Raw genomic sequence first — 22,417 nt, forward strand, 5'->3', positions numbered from 1 at the left:
GAGATACCAAGAGGAACAGGAAGGACTTACCCAGTTTCTTTCAAACCCTGATCATGTAGTTGGTATGTCTCAAATGCACAGGTGATTTGTGTCATGGTAACACTTTTCCAGTCCTCAGGAGTGTTCCCATTTGTAAAATAATTGATTTAGGTTTTAGAATTTCACTAAGACTCCTTTCTTCATTCATTGCTAATAAAATGCTCTGGGACAAGAGACCTCCTCACTAGAAATGTAACTCCACTGCTGCCCTTGGGATCACAGATCATACACATGGAAAGTACTTGGAAGAAAGCTTATTAACTGAATAAGAGTGATAGCATCTATTGTTTCATCTTAAGAAAACCAATTTCTGAAAAATCAGCTGCAAGACTAATTTTAGTAATCCAAATCAGACTTCTGATTCTTTTTTTTTTTTTTTTTTTAAATGCACTTATTTGGGTTCTTGGATCATTGAGTTAGAATCACCTAGCTTGTGAAACCATTGGGCTGGCCTGTGTCTCAAATTATTTCCTCTAAGTAGCCTGTGATCTTAGCGATTCATTTACAAGAAGTTTACCAGTTTTCATTAGTTCATCATTGTATGTTTATATGTCTTAAAATTCTTTCAATAGTCCATACTGACAGGATAGTCATACTGTTTCTCTAACTCTGATTGTCCTACAGTGAATTCCTTCAGCAGGATGTGCAGGCATACAAGTGTTGAAGTACCTAAGAGCAAAGTTCAACCTGAGTGGCTATTTATATACAACTTGCACTTGCTAGGAGAGCTTCCCAGAGAAGTTCCCTTTGTAATACTGACAATTGTGACTTAAAAGCAGCAGGTTTACTTGTTGAATGACTGAATGGCCATCCATTCACTTACTCAGTCCATGAAATTGGCCCCATTGCAGAGCTCTATGAATTACCTCCCCACTCACCTTTGGAGAACTGAAATGAAGCTATGCATGTCCTAATAGCTGTATTTTCATCTGAATTCACTTGGGCAATTATGGCTTCATCTTTACCTGGCATAGGTGATGCGTCTTCCTCTGTCACTCTATTGTTTTGTTTCCTCAATAGAATCTTCCTTTTTGGTTCTTCCTTTGATCACAGAAGGAGAATAATTAACAAAGGCTCATAACAAAAAGGGGCATTTTTTTTTTGTACAAATAGGGGCAAGTCATGATTGGATAAAAGAAATTTGATTCTCAAAAATACCATGAAATCTAGCGGATTTTCCCATACACTGAACATGTTCTTTATTGGATCATTTTGAATTTGTTTAGATTTTTTTTCACATTATAAGCGAATGCCTGACAAAACTTGACACTAAAAAAATCAGTAAGTTAGACTTAGCCTCCCAAGGGCTTATGAGCATCTCCAGATAGTAGCAATGTGTTCCTGCCTTCTAAGAGGTGGGGAAATGGCATTTTAAAGCCTAATGTACTAGGAAAGGTGATTAGTAAACTGTAAAAACTTGGGGATTAGAGATTCTAGCAATCTGTTCACTACATATCTTGACAATTAGATATAATTAAATAGGTCCAATTCACTCACTTAGCTTAGAAAATATAAGACAGCATAAGACACTGGTGAAGAAATACTAGAAGGGGAGCAGAAGACTTGGTTTTCTTCTTCTTGCTTGACCATGAGCCTCTTTGGAGTCTGCCCACTCAGAGTCTAAGGGCAGGTGGATCAGCCTCTTACTTTCCAGTGGTCTTTAGTGTTTGTTGCAGGAATGATGAAAGCATTATGAATTGAAAAATTTCGCAGCTATGCAGTGGCTCACCAGGATACAACTATGGTAAAAGCACAAGCATTGAGGCCATGCAGACTGCTGTTTAAGTTTCAAACTTGTTATTTCCTATGATTAAGGCATGCATCTTTTCTGAGTCACAAAAATGTGGTTTCAACTTTAAAATGGAGAGATATACCTAAAGGAAGTGAATTCAGCATACCAAAGAGATACCTACACACCCATGTTTATTGTAGCACTATTCACAATGTTCAAGACATGGAGTTAGCCTAGGTGCAATCAACAGTTGAATGGATAAAGAAAATGTGATATTTATACACAGTGGAGTATTATTTAGCCATAAAGAAAAATGAAATCCTGTCATTTGGAGCAAAATGGTAGGAACTGGAAGACATTATGTTAAGTGAAATGAGCCAAACACAGAAAGACAAGTGCAGAATGTTCTCTTTCATATGTGGAAGCTTTAAAAAAAAAAGAAAAGAAAAGTCAACCTGAAAGTAGAATAGTGATTGGAAAGGTTGTGTGTGAATGAGGGTAGGAAAAAGGAGATTGGATTTGATCAGTGAATGCTATATAAATGTACACTGGATCCATTTAGTAAACATAATTAGTATTCTACTTAAAAATAAATAAAATGGTGATAATAAAATTGTTAAAGAAAATATATAATTTAAGTATGAGAAACCCAAATACTTCACATGGTAGATATTCAATTTATGGTTACCTCATCATCATCTATTAGAAATAAGAAATTCATTTCCTAAGCATTCACTCATTCAACAGTTATTGTGAATGTTAACTACATACATTGAAAATTAGATATAATTTAATGAAAGCTCATGATGTCAATGGAGACCAAAATGGAATCATTTAATGCATAGTAAGGGAATATAGTAGCTCAAATACTAAAGTTCATAAATGACTATTAATATTTAAATTGATCACTTATTTTGTTTTTGTTTTATGTTTAGATTTGCATATTAAAGCATACACGTTTCCACCCAATCTTCCTTGTGATTAATAAGTTATAATTGTCTCTCAACGTCCACTGAGGATTGGTTCCAAATATCTGCAAGATACCAGACACTGTCAATGACTTATTATTTGCATATAATCTCTGCATAGCCTCCTGTATACTTTAAATCATTGTTATTTATAATACCTAATGCAATGTAAATGTTTTATAAATAGTTACATTACTTAGTGAATCAAAACAAGAAAAAAACATCTGTACGTGTTCAATACAAGACTTTTTTTGTGAATATTTTTGATCCATGGTTGGTTGAATTCTCAGTTTCTGCATCTGGAGGACCAAATGTATGTGCAAGATGGCCACATCATAGAGTAAAGCTAGAACCTAATGAGTTAACTATGGGTATCTTTCAATGCCCAGGTTATACATAGACTCTGGGTTTGATTCTGGATGAAATGGAAGCTATTTGAACACTTTGAGCAGAGGAGTATTATGAACTGACTATCTATGAAAAAGACTTCTTCAGCTTCTACACGGAGAAGGGATGGTTGAGGGGGCTGGAGGGAAAGCAGGGAGACTTATAGATGGTCGTTGAAATAATAAAGGGGAAACTTAACGGTGATTTGGATTTGAATGGCTATGTTTGGAGATGGTGATAAATGGCCAGATCCTGGATCTAATGTGAATGGCCGAGCTTCAGGTTGGCTAGTAGATTACAGTGTGGTGTGAGAGAAAGTGGCACCCAGGCTGACACCAAGGATTTGGACCTAGGTAATGGGAGGGATGCCGCTGCTGCTTCTTGGGAGAAGGAAGGCTAGAACAAGGAAGAAAAGTTTAAAGCAGAAGAGCCAGGGCACAGTTTCATAAGACTTAAATCTGAGAAGAATATTAGATACCCAAGTGCAGACGTGAGTGACAGTTGAACAGATGAGTCTAGATTTTAGGTGGAATTCAATGTCAGGGGCTGAGAGAGATCCCCCAGAGAGCAAATGCAGAGGGGAAAAGAGGATGAGGTCCCGACCCTGAGCCCGGGCACTTCAATGGCTAGAATCAGGGAGAGGAGAAGGAATCCACAAAGAACCCAATGCTGACAGCTGGAAGGAGAAAAGAGAATGGTGTCCGAGAGACAAAGAAGAAAGCAAAGGAGGAAAGATGTTTGAAGGGAGTGACATACTGTGTCCACTGCTGCCAACAAGCCACCTAAGATGAGAACTGGGAATGAACTTGGAATTTAGCAAAGTAGAGGTTCATTGACAGAACTGGGCTGCTGGGGAGATGGGAAAGATGACCTGCTTGGGATGGGTTTAAAAGAAAAGCAGGAGAGAAATAGAGATGGTAAGAATAGACTATGCTTTCAAGTATTTTACCCCAAAAGGGAAGAAAATAGAGAATAATGACCCAAAGAAAACGTTGGGTCTGAGCAGGGATGAAATGGGAATAACTATGGGATGTGGAAGTGAGGCTGACTATCCTCCGGAACAGGGTCCTGGAGGGCCCTGCTGATCCTGACATTGGCCCTTTGGTTGCTGGGACTTGGGATGTCCAGGGGGTCCCAGGGGAGAGGCTACATTGGGAAAGGTGGGAGCAGGTAGTTGGAGGACGCACAGTAGAAGTGCTTCCCAACACGTCTGCTAGTGTTTCACTGTTTTAACAATCAGCAGAGTCGGACCACATGTGCCAGCTGAACAGAAAGCCTTTCAAAGCTAAGGGGAGTGGTGTTTTCTTTTTCTTTTTATCTTTAGTTTTAAAGACAAGGAATATTGCGACATATTTTAATGGTGCTGAAAATGGCACCTGAAGTCAGGGGGAGTTTTGAAAATTTGATGATATAAGAGAATAAGGTGAAAACTGTAGGAGAGCCTGGAGAAGGCAAATCGGGAGGAGGCTAGTACATAGGGCTGGTTCGGATGGAAACAGCCTCTTTGTTCATTGTATCAGGGAGGAGCACAGAGGTGCAGACGTCGTGGCTGCTGTGGGTGGTAGACAGAAGGCATGTGGAATTTCTTTTCTAGGTACTTTTGTCTTCTCTGTGAAAGAAAGGACATTTATTCATCCTCAAAATTTTTTTTTTCTTCTTCAAGATTCCTACTCATTCACATTTAAACCAAGGTTTATGTAGAATTCTGGGAAACCTTGGTTACTAGACCAAATTTCGACCCAGAAACCTGTGTCCCATCAGGAGACCCCTCCTTCACCATGGTTCCCTCTTATCTGTGGAACCTTGATTCCATCTCATCCCATGGATGATCTGAGCCCGATTTCCTTCAAAGCCAGGTAATTTCAAATGTGTCAAGCTCTATTTCTGCTTTGCTATAGAATGAGGGAGTAAGGAAATAGTTCTTACCTTAGCCCTGTACCCAGGGCTACCATATAACCTGACTCATTTGTGGAAGAAAGAAGGAAGGGAGGGAGGGACGGAAGGAAGGAAGGAAGGAAAGAAGGAAGGAGGAAAAGTCAAGGTTTCATGGAGAAGGGTCACTGTTAATTTAGCTTAGTTAAATATGTTTCTGCTCAGGAGATTTGTGTCTTATTTACAGCTAACCCCACCGTCTCATGTTTAGCATTTCAAGATTTTTGCCTGGGCTCAGGAATATATCCAAAATGGCTGAAGGATGACAGTGTTTGATTGCTTGCCTCTCTCTGTATCCCCGAAGTTAATATGATGCTTATCTGAGTGCAAAGGCACAGACAGGGAGAAATTTAATGCAAATTTTGCCAGGAGTCTAGTGCCACTTCACAAAATATTGATTAGGTGTCTGATTTGCTCTCCCCTGACAATGGGCCATAGGAATAAACCAATGAGGTGGGCTCAACTCCAGCTCGTCATGGTCATTCGATAAAGCCAGGCAGCCAATGAGGAGCAGCTACCTTTTGATTGGGCGAGAGGCCAGTGAAGGGGGGAACCATCTTAGCAACAGCAGAAAATATTGCACACGCCCTTGCACACACGCACAAACACAGACACCACGCTACCACCCTGCTGCAGTGAACAGTTGCTGATTGTGTCTCTTAAGGCTTTTGTTTTGCCACAGTCCCCCCCCCCCCCCCCACACACACACACTCCAAAGGGCAAGTTTCTGTTCTCAGATCACACTGCTTACCTGGTCAGACAGCCCATAATCCCTTTTTAATGGAATGCAGGGGCAACCCTGCACTCTGCCCTCTCCAACACATGCCTTATTAAGAGTGAACTTTGATCTGCAGGTAAACGGCACAGGCTCTGTTCTTGAAACGGACTGGACTGGTCTGTTTCAGGGAGCCAGCCACACCACTGCCCTTCCTGACCAAGGAGCCAGCCTCTTCCTGGCTGCAGGCTGATTCTTATGCTTCCTGTAAGAACTGTGGAAGGATTTTGCCATGCTAAAGGAGGCTGCAGTGTTGTCGTCATTTTCCCTACAGGTTTTCCCTGTCATTGTTCTGTGGCCTCCAAATCCAGAGCCCAGGAAAGCTCTCCTGTTTGCAGTGTCGCATTTGGCAAGGACTGTCCTAGTCACTGGGCTCCAGACATTTAACACTCTCATTTGAAAGTCTCCCCTCCTCTGGTCTCCACTGAGTTTTTATGTTTCCTGAGCTGCCCTTGTTCCCCAGATGCCAGGAATGGGAGCTGCCTGCCAATCCCTGGGTCTCCCAGATTATTAGCTGCCATGGTCTTCTTGCTTCATTTCTACCCCCACTCCAACACCCTGGCTCTGAGTTTATCGTGAGGGCAGTGGGGATGGCTGGTAACATGGTGATGGGGGACTTGTTGGCTTCCAGCATCATTTTTTCCTCCATGAACTTTGTTTCTTTGCTCTGATGGCTGGTTTCAACATGCATCTTTGATCTGAGAACATCTGTCCATGGATTAGCCAGTCCCGCTGGTGGTTCTTACGAATGTCCCCTGATGACAGTTGTAATTCACTCTGGGTGGAAAAACCGGTGAGGACAGCGATCACTCTAAGGGGCGAGTTGCTATATTTTATACTAGAAAAAAGGAAGTTGAGATGATGTCATAGGAATTGTCCAGTCCAAGAAAGATTATTGGCTAGGAAATGGTAGCTGGTTGTTTTCCTTTTTCTTGCCTTCAAAACAAAAGGAAATGGCATGAAATGGAAGCAAGAGAGAATTAGGATAGACATGAAGAATGACTTTCTGCATATTAGGGACATATTACCAAGTGGTCGTTTAGCATTTCTTTCATTGGAGTGGCTCCAGTGCCCTTCTCCTGGGGTTTTGATCAGCTGCTTTCTCATGGATGCAATAGAACGTGCTTGATGGGATGTAGCTCAGTGGTAAAGCATTTGTCTGGCATGGGAGAGCTCCTAGGTCTGATCCTCAGTACAGCCAAAGAAAAACAAAGCAAAAACCCCAAAATAAAACAAACAAGCAAAAAATCAAGAGTGAACATAATGATCTACATGGCATTATGGTATGGCTTTGGAGTCAGACTGGTCTGGATTTAAGACATAGCTCAGCTAATAATATGGTGTTAGCCAATTTCTTAACTTCCCTGGGCCTTTCTTAAAATCTATAAATTGGGAGAAGTTGAGATGATGTCATAGGAATTGTCCAGTCCAAGAAAGATTATTGGCTAGGAAATGGAGTCATGCTATTAACCATTAGGTGTAAATCAAGTCCTATGTACAAAATGCATAACATAGGCCTTAGCATGTAGACAGTACTCAGCAATGTTGGCTCTTCCTCCAATTCTAGAATTCTCAGAGCTTCATTCCATCCATAGACCCATGGGCACAGTACTATTAGTTAATTTAAACTGTTTTAAATATCTACCAAAAGCCTGGTGCTGTGGTGAACGCCTGAAATCCCAATGGCTCAGGAGTCTGAGGCAGGAGGATCACAAGTTCAAAGTCAACCTCAGCAACTCAGTGGGGCCTTAAGCAAATTAGCAAGACCCTGTCTCAAAATATATGGATTAGGGGTATGGCTCAGTGGTTGAACACCCCTGGGCTCACTCCCAAGTACCAAAAAATAAAAAAATAAAAAATAATGAACTAAAGCTTAGCATTAGAAAATCTAAATGTGGCTTCTGCCCATGTTAATTTGTACTTTAGGGCAGAAAAGAAATTAGTTCTAAAACAGAGAGTAACTGAGGCAAGGCAAAATTAATGCCAAGTGGGTTAGAACCATCGGAGGAAACTTGCAGGAAGGTCAGAACTTGAATAGGGCCTTAAGGAAGGGCTAAGATTCACACAGGTGTAGAGGATAAAGTTAGGAAGAGGACATCTCCCTCCAAGTGATAGTAGCAGGAATGGCTTGCTGTTGGGAGAAAATATGAAGGTGACTATGGAGAGGAGGGGAGGGGAGGGTGAAGAGGGGAGAAAGAGAGCAGAGGGGAAGGTAGACAAGCTGTTGAAGGAAGGGAGAAGCTTCAAGTACATTATAAAAAGCTCGGGCCCTATTTTTAGGCATATCCTGGTTTCAATTCAGAAACCATCATTTAAATTCTTGCAACTCAGTTTCCATAGCTATACAATGGGCAAAATAGTGAGGATGGAATGATACTGAAGAAGATAAAGTGCTTCAAGTATGTGTGACTACAAAATCCATGTTTTAACGAACACACACACAACTGTGTTCATAACAGGGCCGCCAGGCACATTTTTTTACCGTGAGAAATAAATAGATAACAAGTCACAGCTATGAACGATGGCCGATGGAATGAATTCTTGCCTTGTAGGACTTCTCCAACAATGGATCTTTGGTCTTCTCCCTCCCAGACAGCTGCTTATCCTTACTTCTCCCTTTGTGGACGTGATTTAGCACATAAAATTTTCCCTCTTATTTCCCCATTTGCATGCTTCTATTAGACTTGGATTTGGTTAGACCTGCATCTGTTGAAACAGCTATAGCCAATAATAGAAGCCCCACCGGGACTTCTGGTCTGGTTTCAGGAGTGGGTCTAACAAGTGAGGTCTAGCTCAGGAAGTTATTAGCTGCAGAGTCAGGGAATATATTCAGCTGTCATCACTTTTTAATTAAAAATAGCTTGGTGGCATGTACATCCCAGCACTCTGTTGTAGATAGTGGGGCACCACCCTTTCCTGTGAGCTGTTTCCTACCCAAGAAGAGGGTATCATCTCCCTAGTTCAAGATCTCTGGGCCTGGTCCAGAAACCACGAGAAACTTGATCGTTCGTGGGGAACAGGCACAGTGGTATCCTGGAACCGGCTCTGAGTAGCTCATGAGCTAACTCCCTACATTATCTCTTGCCACCTCTGCCTTCAGTAGTGGAGATTGGTGAGAAATGAGACACCATGGAAATGTACAAATGCTCCAGATCAGGGCTTTATTTCCCTGCACATCAGCATGTTTCATATTAACCATCACATTCCTGAAGGAAAGGCAGGGTGAATTCCCACTTGGTAATTTCTGCAGAAAACCATTGGGAGACAGGATTTTCCATACTTCAGATTTTGTTTCATTTCCATTAAATTAAAGTCACTCATTTTATTGCTTGGTTAGAATGGAAACTTGAGAAGCAACATGGGATCATTTTTAAAGCCTGTTCAGATTAAGGTAAAATCCTTCCTTTTTTAAAAAATTACTTGTCCATGGCTTTGACCATGTTCACCCAATTGTTCTAAACCTCTGTTTTCTCATCTGTAAAATGGGAAAAATAATGGCATGGACTACTTCAGGTCACTGTGGATATTCAATGATATCTTTCATGTAATGCACCTAGCACTTAGTACCTACCATGGAAACATTAGGTAGTAAACATGGGGGACTTTTAGTCAGTGTTTGGAATTCTGGTTGGAAGACATAATGCAAATTGGGTGCCCACTGAATATGTTCCATCAGGCTGGTAGTGAGTGTAGATGTTTAATAAGGACATTATTGGACGCACAGTTATCTGAGTCATGAGATAGCATAAGCAGTGAAATGCATTAATAGTGTGCCACGTCACTTAATTAAAATGCTTAATTTATTACTCTGTTTTTTTTTTTTTAATTTAAAAATTTGCAAAACAAAACAGAACACAGTAACACACTCTCTTAAATTGACATTACACACAAATTATATACTTAGCATTTATAGAAATATGCAAACAAGGCATCAACATATCTGCAGATTCCTCATCAGAAAGTATTTATTCAGTGCTTATTTTCTACTGGCCCACCAAAACAAAATGATTTTTGACAACTTCAGTTTCTTTGCTTTTGGAATTTATGGTATGAAAGAGATAATACCGAGAGCTCTCTCCTAAGTAGGCAAATAGATGAAAGAGAAGGAGAGGGAAAGAGAGGATATTTTAAAGGTAGAATAACATTTTTGTATCAGAAGTTAATTCATAGAAATATTAAGTCTCTTACCTGTGTGATGAGATATAAATTCACTGAGATGAGCACAGTTAGCCTCTTTGGAATCTCATATATGGGCAAAGAGACTCCAATTAAATTCAGTTGCCTGTGCTGACTAATTTTAATTTTTTTTTAAGTGTAGTTTTTCTTTTCCAGAGTTACTGGACCAGCATGAGGGGCCAGAGGCAAAGTTCACCCAACATTTGGCAGTTTATGTATCTCCAGGGCCCTCCTGGTTTCACTGCTTTTAGTGAGCTCTGAAATCCAATATTCTTTGCTCGGCTCCTCTGAATTGTGAATCTTCAATACTCTGCAGGTGAGCATCTCTAATCAAGCTGCATTACAATCACCTGGAATACTTGTTAAAATGCTGATTCTGAGGCTAAGGCCAGCCTTTACATCATGCCGAAGGGACCTAGAAGTCTGCATTTTATCATGGGCCTTAGAACATGGTTCTCTGTCCCAGTTACTCTGTTGATCCCACCCACTGAGCAAGGCTACTATCCTCTGCCTCCTTTATTTATTTATTTACTTACTTATGTATTTATTTCAGTCTCTAGCCTGGCTACTCACATTGCCTCCTAATTGTTATCCTCTTTACTGTATTCAAAATCAAATGGAGCAAATTTAAATCTTACATGTCAGATCTAGCCCTGCGATAATTTAGTCTCTTTACTAGGACAAACAAGGCCCTCACCAGCCTTCCTCATCTGCTCCTCAGCTGCTGGAGCCATGCCAAAGGTTTTTGCTGTTTTCTCAAGGCTCCAGGCCTTTGCTCCTGTGGGAGCCTCTAGCTAGAATGGCCATCTCTCATCCTGTTCCTGGCTGTCTGACAAACACCCACTCCTCTTTAGCATAGCAACTCAAGAATTACCTCTTCTGTTGCTGACTTTCCTAGCCTAGTTCCTTCTTTTTTGTTCTCACTCCTTCTCCAATCTGTATTTTCTTCGATGCTGTACTTACAATACTTTGCCACAGCGTTGGTTGACAGGTCTGTTTCTCCCTTGAAGTCCCAGCTCATGTCTTACTCCTCTTGGCATCTCAAACAACATTTTCATGTCTTCCCAAATAAACAGATGAACTCATGAACTGCGTGACAGAGATCCAAGTAAATTTGCAGCTCAGGAGTTGGGTGCATCGCCCTTCTTTTGGTGTTGTAGATCTCATCAGAATTTTGTCTGAAGGTCACAGACAAAATGAAATAGCTTGGAGCTTTTCATATGCAAGCAGGCTCAACCCAGCTTTACTGATACATGCTAGAACTAGATGAAGTCCATAAAATGTTCTTTCATGATATGGAGATAACAGAAGGAAAATGTTATTTCATTTATTTATGAAACTAGTGTCTTTGTTATATAACCTCAGAGTGAATTAGGGTAAATGAGAAATCTATATGGCAAATCTAACTGATCTTTCTTGAAAGTTCTTTTACTTAATTGATTGATTTAATTTCCTAGCAAATGAAAACTGAGTACTACTTATTTGCTACAAATCCTTTCTCTTGTCTAAATTTCATTTATTTCAATTAATTTCCCATCATTTCTTCTCTTTAACAGTATACAGTGTGATTTGGATATTTCGCAGTTTTCTTATAAGGCTACAGTTCAGAGGCTAAACATAAGAAGCCAAAGACTTTCAATTCTACCATCCAAAGCAATTTTAAGAATCAGTGCTTGCCCTTACATGTTCCTAGTGGGAATGTAAAATGGAACAGCTACTTTGGAAAAACAGTTTGGCTGCTTCTTAAAAAGTTAAATGGAAAAATAAAGTGAGAGTTGTTAATGCCACTCCTAGGAATCTACTCAAGAGAATTGAAAAAAACAATATCCACTAAAAGACTTGTACATGAATGTTCATAGGAGCATTATTCATAATAGCCAAAGGGGAAAAACAACCTAAATGCCCATCAACTGATGAATGAACAAGCACAATGAAGCATATCCATGCAATAAAATACTATTCAACAATAAAAGAAAGTAAAATACTGATACATGATGCAACATAGATGAACCTCAAAATCAAGTTAAAGGAAAAAAGTCACTTAGAAAGAATAGCTTCTTTTCAAAACCAGTACATACTGTTGTGTTCAATTTATATGGGATATCCAGAAAAGACAAACTCATAGACATAGAAAGCAAACAAATTTATAGACACAGAAAGCAAATCAGTGGTTGGACTGGGCTGGAAAGGGGTTGTGGGGTGGGGCAGAAGGGAGTGACTGCAAACAGGCCTAAAGAAACTCTGAGTGATGCTAGAGAGATTCTGAAACTGGGTCATGGTGATATTTGCCAGGTTCTACAGATTTACAAATCATCGTTGAATTGAAGGACCGTAGTGTTTATCCATCATAAGTGATAAACACTATGGTATGTAAATTATGCCTCAATGAAATTGGTTGAAGTTGGCACTTGGTTACCATCATATTTTCATTTCAGTGATATTATAGTTTCAGAAACCTTTCCCAGGAAATGTAAAAAAAAAAAAAAGTCTTTAATCACAGAATCCAGATTTTAAGTTGGTTTCTTTTCTTCTCCTCAAACCCCTGAGGCCCTTCACCTTTATACGGGTGGAGACATATTCAGAATGTAAAAAACTTCCTTCCCCTTCAAACTAATTAAGTAAGCTCTGATGACATCAGCTGTATTCGCAGCACACCTGATTAAGGCCATGATACTAATTAAATTCTTGAATGATTAGAAATGCAAATTGTCAGGCCTTGTACAGCAACAGGCATTGCTTCCTGGCTCTAGAATAATAAGTCCGGGAAATGATCAAGTTCATCTTGAGTTTGCCCTGAGTAAGAAAATAATAATAACTATGAATGGCTAAAACTTACCTATTTACAAGGGTCAAAATTTCCCTAGTAGAGTTAGCTCTTTTCTAGGTGAGTTCATTGAGAAGCGCTGTGATAGGGTAGGATGACCCCGAGCTTTAGGGCTGCACAGAAAAGAGTTCAAATTCTGCTCTGTCACTTACCAGACATGATTGTTGCTTAATTTAATTTTATTTCTTCTAGCCCACATATCTGTAATATGGAATCTGTTTCTTTATCTCAAAGAACTTAGAGGCTGATTAAATGAGATCTTTTATGTGTCATTGGGTCTTGCATTAATAAATGGAATCCACTCAAAGGCTTAGTAAGGCAAGGAGTCTTATCACTTTATTCATTCAACACACACTGACCAAGTGGTCTACTGTGAGAAATTGAAGGTCCAGTGATCCATTTGCAGAATATAGTATTTAGCCTTAAAGGTAAAATCGGGATGTAAGAAAAGCAGCTGGAGGGGAGAGCAGAATGGAAAGCTAAAAGCAGGTAACACCAGAGTGTGACAAATTCATGGTCCCTTGATAAACAGGAGGTGAGGGGGAAGGATTGACCAAACCAACAGAGATAAACTGCAAGTTACACTCAACCCAAGAAGGCCTTCATGCCACAAGAGAGCAAAGGGAGGTGGGCACAACTAAAGGTACATTTCTTTAAATAACCCAATAGGAGACAGTAAAACTATTTGACATTTGGGAAGGCTGCACATCCTATGGTACTCAGACACTGAGGAATCAGGGTAGGGATTGGGGGACCTTGTGCACTAGGGAATAAATGCTGATTGTAATTGCTCTAGGTGTGTCTGCTCCCCCAGATACCAATCTTGCAAGACCATCATTAAAAGCCTCACTTCTCTGTACCTTTTGTCTCTCAGTTCATTCTTTGGGTTTGGAGAGGTGAGCATGTTTCTCACATCTGCTATCTACTTATTCCTCAAATTCAGCAAACATTGTGTGGACATCTGCTATATTCATGCCATTCTTAGTGTTCTAGATGCATCCATGAGTTTAAAAAGACAAAATCTATGTGGATAATAACTATAAACAGTATCAACAACTAAATGTTTTTAGTAGATATAATAATATGTCCAATGGAAAAAGAGCAAAATGAGTAAGAAAAATCTGGAGTCATGGAGGTAGGGTATATAAATGATGAGTTACAATTTCAGGTGGTCAGGGAAGGGCTCATTAAGTAGGTAAAATGCGAGGAAAGCCTCAAAGGAGTTAAGGGAGGTAGCCATCACCCAGAGATGTCTGGGGAAGAGTTGAATAAACATCTAGTACAGTGATGCACAAGTGGAATGTGCTAGAAACCTTTACAGAGCACTGGGGCATGGGTAGGGAGGGTAATCACGCTGGAGATACAAGGGTAAGCTGAAGAGTAAGAACCTCGTTCAAACTCTGCCTCCATCCCCTGCCTGTCATGTCATCTTTGGCTTGTTATTTAATATCTCTGAGCATATAGCCCTTCGTCTACAAAATGAGATTTGAATATCTATTTCCAAAAAGATTACCTGTCCCAAAAGATTGAAGCATTCTCTTACCCCAGTGACCTCTGAAGCTGGAGTTTGTAGGTTATGTTTCAGCAGAAAAAGCAGAACAGAGACTGCTGTTTTATTTCTGTCTACTTGTGATCCATTCAGCATCTTGCATCCCCTTCCACTGAGCTCATTCCAGTACTGCATCAGGTTGGTGGGCAGTGAGGAGATGGGGCTGGCTGAGGTTGAAGAACAATTGTGGGATATGAAAAAAGATGTAGCTATAAGAGAGAGAAGCATTAGTTTATTCTCTTAACAAGTAGTTGTTACAGAATGAATAAACTAATCCAGCTATCCACTATGTTCTGTATGCACTTATTGCATTGAAAAAAAACAATGCAGAGAGTGGTTTTAAATATTAAGATGATAAATTTTATATACATACAAATGTGCACGTGTGTGTGTGTGTGTGTGTGTGTGTGTGTGTGTGTGGTTTTCTCAGAATCAACTTACATCAAAGGTGACTCATACGCTTTTGTTAGGTACTTCTGGTGAATTGTGTGTTGGAGTTTGAGAGAACAGGATCCTGGTATCTTCTTTAATGTAATTCCTCTCAAACTTTCCTTTGGTTCCTTGCTGGATGTAAATGGTATAATGGAAAGAACACGGAATTCAGTTAGAAGATCTTAATTCAACAACTACCTCTTCAAGATTGGACTGTATGACTTGCTATTTATCTCCTCTGAGCTTTATTTTCCTCACTTATATAATAACAATGAAACCTCTACATTGCCTGCCTCCCAAACATCACAGGGCAAATGAGGGAATGCATTTGAAATTACTTGGTCAACTATACATGTTACCCAGAAGTGTGGTGAGGGGTTACTGTTGAAGAAAGAGGCTGATGGAAACTGGGGGATGGTCAGTTATTTGTTGTAAAAAGAATAGTTTTGGCATTTCTCCACTGGGTAGATGTTTGGTGCTAATTTATGCACATTAGTTAATTTTGTTTTGCTGGGGGCTCAGATGGGACTCCCTGATGGATGTGCCATCCATGACACAGTCAAGAAAAGCACATGGCTCAATACTGTGATCCTTTCAGGGTTGGAACTAAAGGAGAAGGGCTCTTGAGAAGCATGGGTTTGGCTGACAATTTCAAAGTCATCTGCTCATGGAAACCCTGCTGAGGCCCAGAAAGCCGGATGAGTAAAGAAAACTCTCCTTCCTTTAACACCCTTGGGGGCGTTTTCAACCCAGCACTTCAGCGGTCTGGGTTTTCCATGCCAGGCATATAGGAAGGTACTGCATTCACAAAATGGTGCCTGGTGGTGCCATGCCCTTCTTTCCAAGCTCTGAAACCATCTGGGCTAGCTGCGAGTGAGAAGAAGAAAGTGGCATACTCTTCCATGCAGAAAAACACTTTTAGGAGTGAAATTTAAGACATATTCTTGGGAAAAAGAGAATTATTCAGGAGAATGACAGCAAGATGCTCTGTAAAATTAAGTGTGCCTGGTTAGAGCATTAATTGGGTATGGCAGAGAAGAGTCACTGAATTGAGAATCGTTCAACCTGATAGTGGGACATGAGGCATGTGAACCTTTGCATCTCTGCTTGTGGGTTCATCTCACTCTGTGAGTTGCAAGCTGCTATGAATAGGACCAAGGTTTTTGCATTTTTTCTTCCCGCTCCAGGGCTCACCCCCTGTGCCTGGCATTCTGCAGTCACTCAGCACATGTGACTCAATGGAATGGTGGCACTATCTCTGTCCATGCAATCAGGCTGGCTAGGAAAGAAAGGCTATCCCTGAGTTTACCGTGGGTAACTCTCCTCAATGTTCTACAATCCTCAATATTTGGGGATGATTTTCAATTGGTCAAAACATTTCTCTTCTTTGGTACCCACTCATTTGCCCTATCACATGGGCTAGCTATGGGCCAGGGTGCAAGCTTGCTGTGGCCTCTTTCTATGAGGCTGACATCCCCAGACATGCTGGATGGTCCAGAGGTGACTGTAATGTCTTACGGGTATTAATAATTGAGATATTGATAATCAAAAGTGTCTTATAGTGGTAAAAAAATGTAAAAATCAATTTGATAGCTATTTAGAAATTTTCAATTTTATTTGAACTTTCCATGTACAACTTTGTGTATAAATTTCCTAACTTCTGTGATGACTGATTGTAGGCAATTCTTTGAATACTCCTGCCACAGGAAGTGTTCCAAGACAGCTAAACAACATTTCATTTCCTGGATCTTCCGGTTAAAACAAGTATTAGTTTGCTTATTCTTTTTGTCATGATGTGTTTATCAACATTGAAGTTCTTTGCTTTGCTTAGAGTGCAAAATATTAGATTTTTTTCTTAATTTTCTCTTATTTTTGTATTTTTCTGTCAACACATGTAATTTTTATCCCTCCCTCTTAAAAGCCAGGCATTGGGTGTCCCTCAGTAGAGAATTATTAACTGGGAGATTTTAATCAAATTCCATATTTAATCTTTCAACATATTTTATTTTTTAAAAAATATTTTTTATTAATTAATTTCATTACTAAGCCTCTTGTAGAATTTCCCAAATTCTTTCCAACTTACTCGACTCATGAAATTATGATTTTCTGTGTGTCATAAAGTGAAAACGTTAGGGTAATACTGCTATAAATTATCCGTGTTGCAGTTTTTCACCTTGGGAGATTAGATGTAAGTAGAAACAATGTTAATCTTGGCAGAAGAGATTTGTTAGAGGAATCCAAGATGTTTCTGTGTTCATTTTTAAAGTGCTATGGGCTAAGATGGTAAAATAAAGAGGGACACTTTGTTTTTTGTGAACAGTATTTCTTAATGATGGACATTTCCTGATGGGATTGAATGTGTCTCTGCAGATGCCTCCCTTCCCAGCTGGATCACCTTGCTTCCTTCAAGAAAAAAGGGGTGGAAAGAGCTCACAGGAACTGAAAAGGTAAATGGCTCTACATCCAGCACACCAATCTTTGAAATTAAACATGGATTTTACAGACTGCAAAATGTCAGAGTCATACTAGTCATACAATTTATTAAACTACATTTAAATGAAAAGTAAGTGGTAACTCTTCTATTTAAAAATTAATTGAACAACTGCTATTATATTGAATTGAAACACTTAAATTTCATTTCTACTGATTAAATACACCCAGTATAGGAGGGGAAAAAAAAAAACAAAACCATAAATGGATCTGAAACTGACCTTAGATTACTTTCCCAGGGTGGCGGAAGTGTGTGGAAGGGGGTGTCCCTTTTCTCGGCAGGGCTGGGAGGAAGGTTAACCTGCAGTTGAATGGCTGTCCCAGGGCAGGGAGGGCACAAGGCACCAACTCAGTGGTCTAAGGAGTATGATTGTCATGGTTAATGAGTGAAAATACAATACATGCAATATTTAGACCACACACTAAAACTTTATTTGTCGCTTCTCAAAATTGACAGAATATTCTGTTTTTAATCTAGTGACTCCACTTAGGGGAAAATTGGAGGGAAAGGGATCTGGGAAACTGTTGAGAATGAAAAAAAAAAAAAGTGGTGATGGTGGGAATCTGCCAGATAGTAAGTGGGTAGTATAATGTCGGGGAGGGGTGGAGACATAGCATCATTCCTGAGTCATTTATTTGGGGGGAGATTTCACAGGATTCCTAGGGGCCAGGTGCTGATTGAGTATGGTTCAAGTCAGCACTGATTCTTGAAGAAGACCAGAAATTACACTCGAAAAGAAGAAGATAGGAGTTGAGGAAGGGCATCACATGCAGAGCAGACAGCATGTACAGAGGGGTAGAATAACCCAGTATCCTCTTCATGACACCAATCTGATCTCCCCAGAGGCCATCCCTCCTTCCTTTCCCCACATTGTCATTGTCCTTTTCTGAAGCCCGTGTACTTTCTGCTATAGGGACATCTGTAATTGAAACCCATCACAGTGGCACTTGGTAGGTAGGATATGGGACAAACCCTGGACACATCTACCAAGTGAGCCAAGAACACAGATGCTTTTAATAGAAGATTGACAAGGCACACACATCAAAAGTTTCAACAATTTTTTCAAGCAAGGCAACATTTTGTTATATATATATGCACCTAAGTCAACTATGAAGACTGATTCATATAACATCAGACCTGAGGTATCTGTTTCCCATTGAGAGAAGGAACAATATGAAAGCAGACCAAATGGAAAAACAAGGAAAATTCCTTGCATTCCCTAAGGTTTATCCTGGGGCCACCCCATACTGCTAAAGTATATGAGGAAAAGCTCTTTGTTGTACATCTCAGCAGTCGACTGCTTTTGAATGTTATCTTTTAGAGGAGAGAGGTTGTCTCTTCCCCAGTCCTTGAAGTTCTCTTATAAACTTTATGATATTATGTGAATAAATAAGTAAGAACAGGCTTTCTTCTTCTTGGAGGCACACACAAAAGGAGGTCATCGTGGGAGGGCGATTTTCTTGCTGTCTTTTTCCATTAATGGTATGATTTAGAGACAAGCCTATGCAGACTATGTCTTCTAGTAGCTTTAAGATTTAGATATCTGTCCCTTTTTAAATTTGTTTGTTTGCTTTAAAATGTTGGTTGCCAGAGCTCTATCATTTATGATAGGTTGGGGGTTTCCTTGCTATGGTTTTGTTTTGGTTTGGTTGCTGGAGCTGAGGGAGGTGTTTGGGGGAGTTATACTTTGCTTAACAGCTATCTAAGGGTTCAAAGTGGTTCAACCTTGTTTTTGTTTTTGTTTTTTTTTTTCCCTGAGAAAGAGCCATCTCTGGTTCTCTCAGCCCTCTGGAAAATTTGTTTTTTTCCAGACCTTGAGGACAGTGTGGGTTCGTTTGCTTCCCTAGTCACAGTGCCCCTGTTTGGGAAGAAGTTAACACCACCCTGGGTCCACTGAGGGTTGGTTTCTGCTCTCTGGCGCCACCTGCTGTAACCAACTGCATTCACAGGCTTCCCAGTCTCCAGCCCCAGGCTCCCAGCAGGAGCCAGAGCCAGAACCTCAGCCCAAGCAGATGTTGTACAGGCTGCCAAATTTCTGTCCAGACCTTATCTGTGCTGCCTCCACTGGCTCCCTCACTCAGAATCCCAAGTGTCCCCAGATGACTTGTCTCAAGTCACGCAGACCCTGAGCTCCTGGGCCAGAGAGAGGGAGACTGCCAGTTTGAGGGTTGCTGACCAGGGTGGCTCTTGCCAGTGACAGTGTGGTCAGTGGAGGCCACCTCTCCTTAGCAGTGAAAATGCACATGGATTTCTTTCAAAGTGTCAATAGGCACATGGAACTTATTCTCTAATGGACTTTCCATTGTGTCCCCAGTGTGTCCCCCTGATTGAGCCCTCAAGTATTTCCCAAGTTGCTCAGGAATTGAGATTTATTTTCCTTCGCTCTGGACTTTTCTACATTCTCACATAAATTAGCAATTCTACCCAAGGGCCACAAAGAGAGTGAAGTGCTGATTTTTACTAGATTTTTATTAGGAGAGTTACCCCATTACTCCCTGTTCCAGATTGAAGTTCTCTTAATGGCAGGTACTTACTCATTTGTTCCTCCTCCATCACAGGCAGCCTGGCACATAGTAGGTGCTTCATAAAACATGGTGCAATGAATAGTCTCTAGCTGATCAAAATCCTTCTTAAAGTTCTTTTCTATTTGGCTATGAGAAGGGAAAACTGTCATATTTGAGATTCTGAGAGTTCATATCTAATATAAGCCCCCACCCGGAATAAAGTTGACTTGGTAGAAAAAAATTAAGGGGAATAGTAACAATTTCTATTATCACTGATAAGAATGAGGGTGATGACTAACTAATGTCTCCTGAAGTTAGAAAAAAAAATAGAAATACATGCTTGCAGGAGAGAATTGGTTTGATATAAGATAGAACTTCCGGAGAGCCAAGGTTACAGGATACTCTTGTGAAATATAAAGTGGAGTTTATGCCAACAACTACTCAAGAGTAAGATCACGCATCCATTTCATGCAATAAGCACTTAAACTTCTGCATTGTGCCAGTGCTGCAAGAGATGATGAAGTTAAAAAGGTTAATTATGTACAGTGCTTATCCCCTGAGAATATAGGAGAAAATAAATGGACAATTTCCATAGACTTTTCTAATGGCAAAGAAAGAGGCATACCCAGGGTGCTGTGGGAATCCTTAGAAGAAGGGAAGCCCTAATTCAAGTTGTGTGATCAGGGAAGGCTTCCTGGAGGAGGTGATGCTTGTATGAGTCTTATAACCGGGTGGAAGATGTCCAGATGAATGCATGCAGTAGGTGGATTCCAGGAAAAGTGAGCAGTTAGATCAGAGGTACAAACATCTTCAGATCACAGGAAATCCTTCCAGTCCTTCTCAACTGAGTCATCTAGAAAATGCTACTGTGCCGTAGAAAATGTCTTACAACCTGGGTGCCAAAAGTGTCTCAGTTTTCTGTTTCATGGTGGGTTTGTCTCCTTGTTGCAATGACTTCTAGATTTGGAGGCAATGGGCAATAATCTTTTTAACTCCAGCATCTTATTCAGTGCTGGCACAGGCAGAAGCTTAAGAATTGCTTATGGAAATGACTGGGTATGTCATCTCTCTAACGTAGTCGTTGGAGTAAACTTCCCTTTGTATTTTACACAAGTGTCCCATAATCTTCACTCTTGGGAATGTCTCAGGAATCCTGTTTTTCTCTGCAATAGAGGGTCATGGTCTCTGAATCAGCCTTTCTGCCCTAATATTCAGGGAACCCCATATCCCTGATGCTTCATATCCCATGTATCTGGGGATTGCCCACAGAGCCATGCTGCCTAGAGTCCTGGCCCAGGGTTTCTTGTGTGACCCAGAGTACCTCAGAGAGAAAAGCTAAGGCATCTCAGAAAGTATGCCAACTGCTACCTGGAAATTCTCTCACAGCAGCTACTGTTTGAATTCCAACAGATTATTAGTCCCATTGTACAGATGGGAAAACGGAGGATGATGGGCATGGAGCTACTTTCTAGGTCCTAGGGAATAGCCAATGCCCATTATATATTAATTTAGCTTCTTATTTCTTACTTCAGTGCTACAGCTAGTACCTTAGCAGGGTGAGAACCTCTGAGAGGCATTTTTCCCAGAAAGAAGCACTCTGGGATTGGCAGGCCAGTTAGTAATGGCCCGTTTCCACTGGATACCCTGCCTATTGGGCTGGCATTACGGAGGGGGGATGTTCCCAGGCTCCTCCGGGGAGGTCATTCAATCCCAGCCATGGCAGCTGGTGTCCTTGATGCCCTGGACCTCCATCAGAGAGGAATCTGGGGGAAACAAAGAGTGCAGCCGTGGCTGCAGACCTGAGCCCTCCACGCCCACTCGCCCGGGGTGGGGCCCAGCAGGGTTGGTGCCAGGCGCCGTGTGGCTTCTCCACCCCCTTCCAGGGCCCCTCAGCTCATCTGCTGGCTTTCAGAACCCCAGCCTTCCTGAATGGGTCTTTGTGTGCACCCCAGGAGCTGGCTCGGAAGAGCCCTGATCGAAATGCTGGACAGAGATGTCTCCTCGGGATCCAGGCACAGCCCGGCATGGTGCCCATCTTGTGGGAGGAAGGCCTTTATTGTGCCGCTTCAGTGCTCCCGGTCTGGGAGGGAGTGGGACCTGGATGAATGGGAGAAATGTTCTGTGCCCCTGCACAGTGGGGTCATGGGCAGGGCCACAGGGACGGCGGCTCCCCAGCCACCTCCCCACAGCTCTCTTTCCCACTCTGTCTCAGCCACTTTGTCCCCAGAGATGACTGTGGTAACATTCATACCCAGAGGCACTGTCACGTGCTCACTCCCCAGGTGCCAGGCATTGTGTTCGGGGTTCAATCTTACGTAATTAAATGGAAGATGTCATTTCACAGTCTCCATGCTACCCACGAGGGAGCCAAGGTCTAGAGATGGTGAGCAACCCGCCAGGGGATTCTGAACAGGAAAGCGAATGTGGATCAGGTGGATCTTCACCCTAACCTCCTCCTTCCTGTTTTCAAGGTGTCTCTTTATAGACGCTGAGGTCCTAAAGTCAGTTGCATACTCCAATTCCTGAGAAGCACCCTGTGCTTGAGGCAGAGCTTGGTGGTAGGAAAACGCCCAAAGCAAGCAGGGTGGCTTTCTGTGGACCACCTTTT

The 22,417-nt window shown here is 41.2% G+C and overlaps 1 long non-coding RNA gene across 1 annotated transcript in view; it reads left to right on the plus strand.

Annotated features, from left to right (window-relative positions):
• Positions 1–17,261, plus strand: part of LOC143392577 (uncharacterized) — a 141,277-nt gene extending 124,016 nt beyond the window's left edge. The window contains exon 3 of the long non-coding RNA XR_013090380.2: positions 17,185–17,261. This is a non-coding gene — a long non-coding RNA (uncharacterized LOC143392577). The remainder of the gene's footprint in view (positions 1–17,184) is intronic.
• The last annotated feature ends 5,156 nt before the right edge of the window (positions 17,262–22,417 follow it).

Source organism: Callospermophilus lateralis, chromosome 2, assembly GCF_048772815.1.
Source record: "Callospermophilus lateralis isolate mCalLat2 chromosome 2, mCalLat2.hap1, whole genome shotgun sequence".
NCBI classification, from domain to species: Eukaryota; Metazoa; Chordata; class Mammalia; order Rodentia; family Sciuridae; genus Callospermophilus; species Callospermophilus lateralis.